General features: G+C 47.7%; 1 long non-coding RNA gene across 1 annotated transcript; it reads right to left on the minus strand.

Annotated features, from left to right (window-relative positions):
* Positions 1-405: 405 nt before the first annotated feature.
* LOC123795674 (uncharacterized) lies at positions 406-6,128 on the minus strand. The gene is made up of 3 exons (XR_006780568.2): positions 5,928-6,128; positions 1,052-1,147; positions 406-718 (listed from the first exon to the last, which is right to left on the minus strand). It is a non-coding gene; the product is annotated as an uncharacterized LOC123795674 (long non-coding RNA).
* Positions 6,129-12,740: the final 6,612 nt, after the last annotated feature.

Below are 12,740 nucleotides of genomic sequence, written 5' to 3' on the forward strand. Positions count from 1 at the left end.
AGAGGACCGTGGGGGACTTCGCCCTTCCCTTCCTCGGCTCTCCAGGCACTGGCTACATCATCATGGGAACATTGTGGTGGCCGACTTCTCCGTGAGGCTCTGACGTCCCCCACCAGGCCTGGAGGCTGTGGCTCTGGGTGGAGTTACCACATGTTGCCCCGGGAACCAGACAGTGATTGGATAGAACAAAGACTGGGCCTCTAGGAGAGGGTCACAGCCCCAGGTGCTAGTTGACAGAACTCTGAGACAGCTCTCGAGTAGGGCCTGACAGGTTATGGGACAGAGTTGCCGCTGGGCAGTTACTGAGCCGAAATCTATTTGGTCTTTTTTTTTCTTGTTTTTTGGCTACAGATTTGCTTTGAAACTCTTTTTTTTTTTTTAAGATTTTATTTATTTATTCGACAGAGAGAGAGACAGCCAGCGAGAGAGGGAACACAAGCAGGGGGAGTGGGAGAGGAAGAAGCAGGCTCACAGCGGAGGAGCCTGATGTGGGGCTCGATCCCACAACGCCGGGATCACGCCCTGAGCCGAAGGCAGACGCTTAACCGCTGTGCCACCCAGGCGCCCCTGCTTTGAAACTCTTAACTTTGGCTTCTTCTGAGGTTGGCACATACAAGGAGCTGCTTCGCCTACAAACGCCATCCCTGTGGTCCACGTCCTCCACTGTCCCCACCTCCTGGACGTCCTTCCTCCATGTTTGTCACCAGCACGGAGCATCCTGAGAAGCAGGAGAAGAGAGTTTTTTGCCTCAGGAGTTGGGGGGTGGGCCGGTAAACGTCATGCCCAGTGGTCCAGGAGCTTGCCCCTCGGAAGGCTGGTGGCTCTAAGAGGAGATTCAGCCGGTTGTCTCCCTCCCCACTGTCCCACCTGGGAGCCATAGGAATAATCCTGGTTTAGGAATGGGCCATCTGCCGAGGGTCCCTTTCTGCCGCTGTCTTTCCCTCTCTGGGCCTCGGTGTCCTCAGCTGTCATATAAGGGGTTGGATTGATAACCCCCACGCCCTCTTCTCTGGCCTCTGTGAGACTCACTCAGTGTTTCTGGTCCTCTCACCTCCGGGTCACAATGGTCTCCGTTCCAGCTCCCTCTGGCATGTGCCACTCAGTCCTGCCACGTTGTGAGGTGATGGCTTCTCTCAGAACCAGGTTCCTGTCAGGGAGCACACAACGTGAGGGAAATCTGGGGTCCTCAAAGGGCAGTGGCTCAGACCCTCAGCCTCATCACACACAGGGTTTGCTCTTCCGGTCCAGTCGCTGTGACACTCCAGCCCTTGTCCACCTCCTCCCCTGAGCTCACATCATCAGCTCCACCACTTGGCCTCAATGCCACACTGTGACGCTTCCCTCACACCCTGCCCTTGCCTGGCCTAGTCCCTCAGGTCCTTCACTGTTTTCCCCAATGGCTCTTTTAAACTGCCACCACTTCCCCACAGCTTCACTTCTGTCCACCCTAAGCAGTAACCTTGTTGCATAGTTCACAGAGAGAACGGTGACAGGAAGATGTCAACTTTCCAGACTCTGTCCAAGGTGTACTGTCATTTGCTCTCTTCTTCCCTGGAAGGCATCGGTGGAATAGGTGTATCTTTCCTCTCCCAGGGACCCCTTCCATATCCCCTGGGGATCTTACCCTCTCCCACCCCGGCTGGGCACCTCCTTCCTCGAACCATCTTTTCCCTTTTCTGCAGTTTTAACGACAACGCAAAAGCATCCAACAAACTCAGGCTCTCCTATCTCTATCCTAGGGCCGCTATAATGGCTCCCTCCTTCCCGCAGGGTCCCTGTCTCCTGTGCCTCTGAAGGGGTTTTTTTTATTATCAGTGCACACACTGAGGTTTTTATTTTCCTGCCTTTTTGGGCATTTGAGAATTTACCGTGCCGATCCTTGCTGCTCTCCACATACTCGAATACTCAGTAGGCTCGTCGAGAGTTCTCTCCCGGTCACGGCCTCCATGCAGCCTCCACACTCACTGCTCTCTCGTTTTTTTTTTTTTTTTTTTTCTCTTCTGTCTCAGAAATTGGCCATTTCCTCACTAGTTCTACAAGGTGGCAGCCCTCCTGGGCTCCACTGCCTGCCCAGTCGCCTAGTCTATCTATTTCGGTCCTGCTCCAAGGACATTGCTCCTAGGGCTCTGGGGAGAGGGGGAGATGATATCTGCCATGAATTTCCTCTCTGGTTCTGCAAAAAAGCGAGTGTCCACGAATGTTGTTTTCCAGATGAGCTTCCAAGACGCACTCATGATCCTTCTCAAGAGAATGGAAATCATGCCATCCCTTAGGCAGCTCACGAAGGAATGAATGGGTAGGTGGTCTCTGCCTGACGTTTTAGGGGCTCAGGGGTCCATCCAACTAGGCAAAGAGGTTTCATCACCTTTCCCCTGGTTGGTATCTCAAGGCTCAGGAAAGGGCAGTCTGTATCCCAGGGTCGCAGCCATGAAGCATTGGGTCACCATGGTTACGAGGCATGCCTGAAAACAAGAAGTGGGAAATCCCACACCCACATGGGGGGCATCAGAACTTGCAATATTACGGGGCGCCTGGGTGGCACAGCGGTTAAGCGTCTGCCTTCGGCTCAGGGCGTGATCCCAGCGTTATGGGATCGAGCCCCACATCAGGCTCCTCCGCTATGAGCCTGCTTCTTCCTCTCCCACTCCCCCTGCTTGTGTTCCCTGTCTCGCTGGCTGTCTCTATCTCTGTCAAATAAATAAATAAAATCTTAAAAAAAAAAAAAAAGAGTCACAAATCATTATTTCTTTGGCTTTGCCCCATAAGCTCCCAAGGAGATCCATGGACCTCGAAGACTTTTGCAAGAGGAACCTTTCTTATATTTTCTACACATTCTTGCTTCTGCTCATAGAAGAGGACCCTTTGTACAATAGTTTAGCCCTTTCAGAAGTGCTGGTGGGGAAACATCCAGCCTTCACTCCACTGCCTTAGTACCTCTCCCTATAGTCCGAGGAATAGCTCAGCTGATGGGGGCCCGTTACCGATGGCGGCTTACAAAGCAAGGCAGTGTGCCCTGTCTCCTTCCCTCGGGCCACCTACACCGAGATGTCAAGTGACGTCTCTAGTCTCTAGCAAGCAGGGCTGGCTTCTGCCCTGTCCATCCAGGTCTCTGCTCTGGGAAAAAAGACATTTTACGTGAAACTTGCTAAGTACATCAGGTCAGCTCTACTCTGCCACTTACCTTCAGTTTCGAGAGGAGGTGGTAGCAAGCCTCGTTCTCCAAATCAGCACTAACAGTGTGAAGGTGACCTGGGCTTTGATTCTGTCTGTCTCCTTCCGTGTAATTCTCAGGTGCTTAGAACCCACGAAGGAAGAAGATAAGTGACTAGCTCCTTCTGTGACTAGCCTGTGGGAGGGAACATTCCTCTCTCCTCCCTGACATGGTGAGAACAGCTGGTTCTGCCAAGGCTGTCCAAAGATGAAACTCCCGCTGGTGCCACCACAGCCTGTGACCACAGGTGTGGGCACAGACGTGAACCATGCACATCTGAGCTAAGCGTGCCACATCTCAGTCTCTGCCAAAATCTTTCCTGCCATCTCTCATTTCTGCAAACGCCAAAGCCCTTGACTTCCCCTGCCATGGGAACAGCACATACCAGTTCTCGGGAGGCCTTGCGTTCTCATGCACAGCACCTCGATTTATTTATCTGTTTAGTTATTATCACATTACTTTAAAATTTACATAACTTCATTTCTGGGATTCTCTTAAGTACTCTGGACTCTTTGGAGTTAGACTGGAGGAAGATCACTGGCAAGTCAAGATTCTTCTTGACCGCTTGTCGGAGTGGCCTTGTTCACACTGGGCTTTTTAGACAAGGGTGGGTGAGTCCTCTTCCTTAAGGCTGGCCTCCTTGCTTTTCTAGAATTACACGGAAATCTGAATGTCTCATTGTTTTTAACACAAGATGTCCCAGCCCTATCTGGACTTTTCTGCCCCATAAGGCAGCACATGGAGAAGCTATGGTTCTTGCAGGAAAATGCAGTGAAATGCAGTGAGTCGCAGAGATATTGCCCAGCCACATATGAACGCACGGAGCTGAGCAGAGTGAGAAGCAGAGCGCGATCCCTATCACAGGATCGTTTATGTAATAAAAAGGTACGCACAGAAAGTGACAATAGAGATTTTAATAAGAATGTATACAAATCAAGAGCTGTAAATCGAGTCTATTAGAATGGAATCCTTTGAGGGGAGGGAAATGGGAGTGGAGGTTGGGGAGTAAATAAGGAAGTAAATAAATAAGTGGAAGAACAGTAGAGCCGTGGACAGACCAGTGGTGAGTGCGCCCCCTGACGTCAGGAAAAGGAATGTTAGCCCTCTCTTCCTATGATTTAAAAAAGTTAAAGATGAAATAAACCCTGGGTCCTGGGATTGGATGGTACAGCCAAGTGAGGTCCCAAACAACAATAGAACTTGTAACTCCTCCCCTCAGTCTCTCAGGAAGCAAGGATCTTGTTGCGGGGCTATGGGGCTCTGCCGCAGCGTGAGGGTAAAGGGTGAATGTGCAGAACTCTGAAACAAGAGGAGACTGCTCTAACAAGAGGAGGGTGGCGAGCCGCTGGAGAAATACGAGTCAGTCTCCAGGAGGTGGGAAACGTTTGTGGGGGAAGGGGAGAGAAGAGAGAAAGAGAGTGAGAGAGAGTCGCCTTCAGGTGGGTGTACGTGAGAACGTACTGATATGTAGAACGGGGAGTTTGCTGGGGCCCAGAGAGCGAGTTCATTTGCATAAGGAGCCCAGGAGCATTCTGGGAGGAGAGCAGTAAGACCCGTGCTCCTTCTTGATCGGTTTAAAATCAGGGTTCTCCAGGACAACTAGACCAAAGCCCAATAAAGCTTCTAGCACATAATATAGGAGAACGTGTTCATGATCTCCTGGTAGGGAAAGATTTCTTTAATGGGCTAGAGGAATACCAGCCATACAGAAGAGAGTAATACATTTGACTACATTAAAAGTAAGAACTTCTTTTTATCAAAAGACGCTAGTAAGAGGGTAAAAAAGTAAGCCGCTGAGTGGGAGAAAATGCAACCAACAACCAACTCAAAAGAAAATGGGCAAAAGATTCCAACACTTTACAAATTGGGATTTCCAGATGACCCACAAACATACGAAAAGGGGCTCAGCCACACTGGTAATCGGGAAAACTCAAATAAAAAACACAGCGAGATAAAAGTTAAACAAAAACTGATAAGATCAAGCGTTGGTGGAGCAACCAGAGTGCAAATACACACCTGGGCCAATTTAAATTGATGCCGCCACCACGAAAACCAGTATGGCATTGTCCCCCAACACTGAACACTCCTTAGGGAGCAGGGATTCCACTTCCAGGTACATAAACAACAGAAAGGTACCTGTAGCTTCACTGGTGGCAGGCCTAAACCGAAACAATCCCACGTCCTCAATAGTAGTTTGTATAAACCAATGATGGTCTCGCCATATAATGGCACATTCCACAGACATGAAAAGAAATGAGATGAGCACGGACTGTCCTTGAACAAGGCAAGAACATACAGTAACATGGACTCTGTATTTTCTCAAATGTAACACTGAGTCAAAGTAGCCAGTCACAAAAGGGTAAGTACTGTATGATTCCATGTATGTGACGGTAAAAGAAAAGAGGCAAAAACGAAACCAGCGTATTTAGGGACGCACTGAGTGCTTGGGTGGTAGAAATATAAAAAGAAGCAAGGCAGTGGCTGCCATTGCAGTCAGAATACGGAGGGCGTGGTAGTGGGGAAAAGGGTGCATCGTGTTTAGGAGGGAAGATTCAAGGGCTTTTCGGGTGCTGGCGATGGCTGCTTATTGGCCCGGGTGGTAGCTGTCTGAGTCTTGATCTTGGTTATTCATGGTTCTGGCTGTGCATTTTTGCACGGGGCTCTCTTCCGTATGGGTGCTCTACTTTACAGTTGAAAAGTTAAAAAGTTACCTTACCTTAGTAGCAAAGGAAATGCAGATGTGTGGATTGGACCTGCTTACAAAACTCTGGTAGCTGTAGTTTGTTGCTGTTGTTGTTTCTTGTGGATTGGTGGGCGAAAGTGGTGGCACTTCATTCTTTGGTATTGCAGTTGGAGTCACTTTTCTCTCCTCCATCTTTCTGATGGGGCTTGGTAGCACCCATTTGCAGCTGGGAAATCTGGCTCTGAAAGAGAATTCAAAGACCTGGTTATTCACCTAAGGAAAATCGTCCATCCTGACCAAGTTCAGAGTACACATCAAGGAGTCAAGTTCTTTAAACGTGGCATTGTAATCTGTAAGTGCTGGGGCTCCTGGGTGGCTCAGTCATTGAGCGTCTGCCTTTGTCTCAGGGTGTGATCCCGGAGTCCTGAGATCAAGCCCCGCATCGGGTTCCCTGCTCCACTGGGAGCCTGCTTCTTCCTCTCCCACTCCCCCTGCTGTATTCCCTCTCTCACTGGCTGTCTCTCTCTCTGTGTCAAATAAATAAATAAAATCTTAAAAAAAAAAAAAAAGAGAGAGAAGAAACCAAAGCCATCCTCCCAGAGCCAAAGAATAGCCGGGTATGAATGGGGGAGTTCGTTGTGATATATATTGCATGGCTGCAAATGTTGAGTCTTTTGGTTTACGTTGGATCTCAGATTCGGTGCTCTGAGGCAATTGACTTTGAAGTCAAAACTGCTAGAGATGAAGATGGTAAATCATTCTTAAAGGTTGCATGGTCTTGGGCTCTTGGAAGTATGGGTGAGCTTTTTGTTTGTCCTGCTGATAAATTGTAGAAAGTAGATATGGAAAGAGAGTGAATTGATTGGGTTTAATACTTACATCATTAGGAACCATTGACCAAAAAGAAATTCCCCTGTGTCTTGATTCCGGTCATATCATGTTTATACAGTGTTTAGAGGAAACTCCATGAGAGAGGGCTGTTATCAATTGTTTATACATCTTAACTAATGGCCCAGAATACTTTTTATATTTCACTTTGGGGGAAAGTGATAAATAATAACGAGCCCACGGGGCCAGATTAGCTCGGGCGGGTTTATAAGCCATCACATTTATGAGCTGTTTTATAAAATGTTAAGATGTACTTATGGATTATTTTAAAATAAAATATCCTATTTGTTCTTAAGTGGTATATACAATTTTGTACAATTCAATTACCAACAGTTCTGTTCTATTAGAGATTTTACTGTAAAGTTTGAAGTGAGAGCAGGTTAAGAATAGGGTTTGTGGGGGCGCCTGGGTGGCTCAGTCGTTAAGCGTCTGCCTTCAGCTCAGGGCGTGATCCCGGAGTCCTGGGATCGAGCCCCACGTCAGGCTCTTCCGCTGGGAGCCTGCTTCTTCCTCTCCCACTCCCCCTGCTCGTGTTCCCTCTCTTGCTGGCTGTCTCTCTGTCAAATAAATAAATAAAATCTTAAAAAAAAAAAAGAATAGGGTTTGTGGCATGGATCAGCTGTCATGAGTGCTGATATGGTTCCCATAGACTTCTGCCCATCTCATTCTTTTGTCCTTGATCTCCCTCAGACCATCCTTTGCTACTAGAAAGAGGCACATGTGCCTCAAATAACTGGTGTGTTGTGAAAATAAGTATCGTAATTGATCTGTACATACCCAGCTCGCCACCTCTATCGTTGTTTTTATATCTACCTACCTATACATATTTCTATCCATCAATCATATCTATGTTTGTGTCTATCTATCTGGCTACATACCTGGCAGTTTCATATGGTTCAGCTAAATGCCTATCTTTGGGGCACCTGGGTGGCTCAGTCAGTTAAGCGTCTGCCTTCGGCTCAGGTCAGATCCCAGGGTCCTGGGATAGAGACCCCTGTTGGGGGGTCTCTGCTTAGCAGGGAGTCTGCTTCTCCCTCTCCCTCTGCCCCTCGCCCCGCTCGTGCTCTCTCTCTCTCTTAAATAGATTTTTTTTTAAATCTTTTTAAAATAAATAAATAAATAAATAAATAAATAAATAAATAAATAAATGTATGTCTATCCTTCATCCATCCTGTTATCTGTTCAGACAAGGCCCCGTTCCCTTTAGGACCCACCTGCTCCAACCTGCCATCTAGAGGTTGTGGTGAAAGCCTGTCGGAGTGTGAGCTCCAGGGCTGCTGCACCTGCCTGTCTCACACCTCACCCTGCCAAGCATGTGTTTGGCACTGAAGGTCACAACTGCTCCACCGGAAGAGCCCAGAACAGGCAGGGAGGGCTTCACAGGCTGGATGGCTCCAGGAAGAGGAAGGGAGGGTGTGTGTGAAAGGGAAAGGGGCTGGTGGGAGTGTCTCCAAACTTCGATTCTGTTCCTGAATGGTTTACCCTGTGGGGTCCAGGTCCTCTCTCCGCTTCCTTCTCTTCTGCTGCTGACCCTTCCTGGGGGCAAGCAGTCACAGCCCCCACAGCAGGCAGCAAAATGAACAGAAGCCACAATCTCCCCCTCTCCAAATAGGCCCCATCTTTCTTTTCTTTCTTTTTTTTTTAAAAAGATTTTATTTATTTATTTGACAGAGAGAGAGAGAGCCAGCGAGAGAGGGAACACAAGCCGGGGGAGTGGGAGAGGAAGAAGCAGGCTCATAGCAGAGGAGCCCAATGTGAGGCTCGATCCCATAACACCCTGAGCTAAAGGCAGACGCTTAACCGCTGTGCCACCAGGCACCCCAGGCCCCATCTTTCTATCCTGACCTGGGGCTCCCATCAGATGAGCGCTGGGAATACTGGGGTCACAACATTTGGGGGTGAGGATACCTCAATCTTAAGCCTCTTCTTATCCTTTTTGCTAGAAGTGAGGTCAAACATTCCATTATGATTTTGGGTCAGAGGCCAAAGATCAGCCCAGTTTGTGTCAATTGGTCAAAATGCGTAGCTGGTTGACAAGCCCCATTGTTTAAGGAAGGCATTTTACTCATCTTTACTAGTACAACTTTAACAATTGCAGCTAAATCTTACATGTAGTCAAATGAAGATACCAACTTTTAAAAATTGTAGGTGCTGTGACATTTCTAAATTCTTTCAATAGTGATACATCCTAAAATGTTTTTAGGCCAGATGCCTGGTTAGATATAAGGCTGCTTATCATGAACCTAACATACGGGTAACTCAGGGCTGAAATGAGATATTTAACAACACTTACATTTTCTTTTTTTTTTTTTTAAGATTTTATTTATTTATTACACAGAGACAGCCAGCAAGAGAGGGAACACAAGCAGGGGGAGTGGGAGAGGAAGAAGCAGGCTCATAGCGGAGGAGCCTGATGTGGGGCTCGATCCCAGAACGCCGGGATCACGCCCTGAGCCGAAGGCAGACGCTTAACCGCTGTGCCACCCAGGTGCCCCAACACTTACATTTTCTTAAACAAAACAGAAACATATGGTTCAAAAAATGTATGCTTATTTGTGGGGAAAATGGAACAAACACTTGAAAGTGGAACTTTTCTGGGAAATCTGGGTCATACAGTTGTGTATTTTTTAGAGGACCCAGGTGCCGTCAGCAGAACCCAAATAGTCTAAGAGCTGAGCGTTTCCACTTTGCTTTGCGCTGGGCAAACCCAAGAGCTTCTGCTGCTCTGAACTGATGATGGTTTGGCTTCAGACTCAAAAGAAATGAACATTCTTTACCAGCTACTCAAAATTCAAATCCACTGCATCATTTTTAGTTAGTAGTGCTTTTATTTATTTTAATTTTTAATTTTTTTTTTTGAGAGGGAGAGAAAAAAATGAGCAGGGGGAGAGGGAGAGGGAGAGAGGGAATCTTAAGCAGGCTCCACGCCCAGAGTGGAGCCCAACCTGGGGCTCCAACTCATGACCCTGAGGTCACTACCTGAGTTGAAATCAAGAGTCAGGGGGCTCCTGGGTAGCGCAGCGGTTAAGCATCTGCCTTCAGCTCAGGGCGTGATCCCAGCGTTCTGGGATCGAGCCCCACATCAGGCTCCTCCACTAAGAGCCTGCTTCTTCCTCTCCCACTCCCCCTGCTTGTGTTCCCTCTCTCGCTGGCTGTCTCTCTCTGTCAAATAAATAAATAAAATCTTAAAAAAAAAAAAAAGAAAGAAATCAAGAGTCGGATGCTTAACCCACCTACCCCGGAGCCCCTAGTTCGTAGTGCTTTTAAATGGAACATCCATAAGTAAGAATAAAACAATTCTTCAACACAGGTAGTTGTTGTATTCGTTAGGGCTTGGATTCTTAGTAATTCGTGGAGCCATTTACCAGTTTCTGCTGAGAACCAAGTAAGTGCCAAGTACTGCCATGAGGTGTGGGGCTATGGAATACAGACTAATCCCCACCCAGTATAGGACGTAAATAGAGACCTTGTAGATCAGAGCATGGGACGTGTGTAACCGAGGAGCAAGCTGGGTTTGGAGGCTGAGCGCATAGGAGGAATACCACCTCCAGGTGGGACGAGAAGAGTGGGAAGCTAAAATACACAGGCATTCAGCCAGGGAAACAAGACAGAGAATGGCATTCTTGACAGAGGAAACATCATCTGTGAAATCATGAGGCTTTTATGGAACTTGCTTTGGTATCCCTGGGGCTCAGACACAACAAAAAAAGAGCAATGGGAAATAAGGATAGAGATAAGACCAAAGGCTTATCCCTCAATGTCAAGCCAGGGGTGTTGGACCCAGTCTTGAGGGCAATGAAGAGCCAATGAAGGGCTTTTCATATCCTTGTTTTCTGAATGAGACAACCTCGGTGGCTCCTAGCTTTATGCAAGGAGCTCAGATTGAGGTCTTGGCCATGTCCAGGCCTGAAACATGACCTTCTGTCCCATCGTGTAGTTAAAACTCCAGTCTCTATGTTTCAAGGCTCCCCATTCATTCATCACTGAGTATCTACTCTGTGCTTGACACCTCACTGGGTAATGTTGATAGAAGATTGAATAAGAAAAGTGAATTGATTAATGTAGTATTCTGTTATAACGTATAAACTCCAAAACTGTAGTGGCTTGATACAGGGGCCAGCAGACTACCAGCCATGGGCCAAATCCAACCTCTGCCTGTTTCCATAGCTATTTATGGAACATGGCCGTACTCATGCATGTATGTAGTGTCTATGGTGGCTTTCAGACCATTATGGCAGAGCTGAGTGGTTGCTGCAGAGACCATAGAGCCTGCAAAACCTAAGTATTTGCTCTCTGGCCCTTTACAGAAAAAGGTCACTGACCCTGGACTTAATATGATAGAAGTTTATTTCTCTATTATGGGAAGTCCAGCTGGAGGCAGAGAGTACTTCTGCTCCACAGAATCACTCAGAGATCAGTGGGGCTGATGGAAGCTCTGCCATCTTCAACACGTGACTTCCAAGCTAACGCCGACTCTGACATCTGGGAAGCCAAGGGGAGGGGGTGTGGAGGATGACGGGAAGGTTTTATAGGCCCTCCCCTGATAGCTGCTTCCGGGGTGAAGCCGACTCAAGCTGGGAAGGGAAGAAGCTTTCACTTGGAATAGATTCTGGAATTTTTATTATTATATTGGACTGAACCAGTTAATGACTAAGGTGAGACTACACTGTGACTGCAGGGGACTGGCGGGCTTTTACTGTCTGACAGGAATCCCATCCAGTAGCAAGGCTGTGCGGCTGTCAGGAGCCCCACCTTGAGACCAGCACAGCCTCCGGAAGCCAGCTGTCTCTGTGGCCACAGTAGTGGCAACATGAAGAATTTGCTCACTGCTTATTTCATTTACTTCCAGATCGAAGTCTTGCATGGGGTCCTCTGATGGGCAGAGCCAATGCCTATGTCCTAGTGAGGAGGAAGCAGGGATATCATTTTCTGGCTAGACAGACGGGGGGGAGGGGGGTGCAGACTCACTGGTGGGAAATTCTCCAAACATTAGAAGAGTCTTCAAAAGGTGCCAGGCAGCCAGAAGATATGCAGAGGTCCAAATTTTAACATGAGTTTAAAAAGCAGGTGTCTATGGGGCGCTTGGGTGGCACAGCGGTTGGGCGTCTGCCTTCGGCTCAGGGCGTGATCCGGGCGTCATGGGATCGAGCCCCACATCAGGCTCCTCCGCTATGAGCCTGCTTCTTCCTCTCCCACTCCCCCTGCTTGTGTTCCCTCTCTCGCTGGCTGTCTCTATCTCTGTCAAATAAATAAATAAATAATCTTAAAAAAGAAAAAAAAGCAGGTGTCTACCTGGGATATGTTGGGAGATGGTATAGTACCAAGATCAGTGGTTCTATGCTCAATGAGTAGTGACCTTGAGCAAGTTACTGAACTTCTTTGTGCCTCAGTCTTTTAATTTATCAAATGAGGGGCTGAGCTAAGTAATTTCTGGTGTCTTATCTTCAGAAGGAAACAGCTGTACGTGCACTTGTCAGACACTTTGAAGCCACTCCGAATTTGAGGACAGGCTTGTGTCCTTCCACAAGCTTTGAGCACGGAGAGAGAACTGGAGCCTGATGCACAAATGGGGACACCTTCCTCAAAGATCAGTCTAAGAGAATACCATACGACACTGAGCTATAGGACTCACTGAATTCTGACTGGCACTTTGAGATGTCACTTGATTGGCATTTGGGCATATCTTTGCTGCACGGTCTCTTCCACTCACTGCTGGGGAAGATGGTGATGGTGAATCCACTGGAGACAGAAGCAAACTGAAGCTTGCTGAACTTGGTTTGCTCCTGCTCCATCCTCCACCCCCACCTCTGAGCTTCTTTCACCCTCTCCCACTTCCCAGGAGACCTCTGTTCCCTCAGGTGATTTTAGCTCTTGATTGCTAGAAACACAGAATTATGTGACATTTCGCCTTCAACGATGATCTTAAAGCAGTACAGAAGAATTCCTTAGGAATAGGGA

Source organism: Ursus americanus, chromosome 35 (genome assembly GCF_024610735.1).
Source record: "Ursus americanus isolate L20-20 chromosome 35, mUrsAme1.1.p, whole genome shotgun sequence".
Classification (NCBI taxonomy): domain Eukaryota; kingdom Metazoa; phylum Chordata; class Mammalia; order Carnivora; family Ursidae; genus Ursus; species Ursus americanus.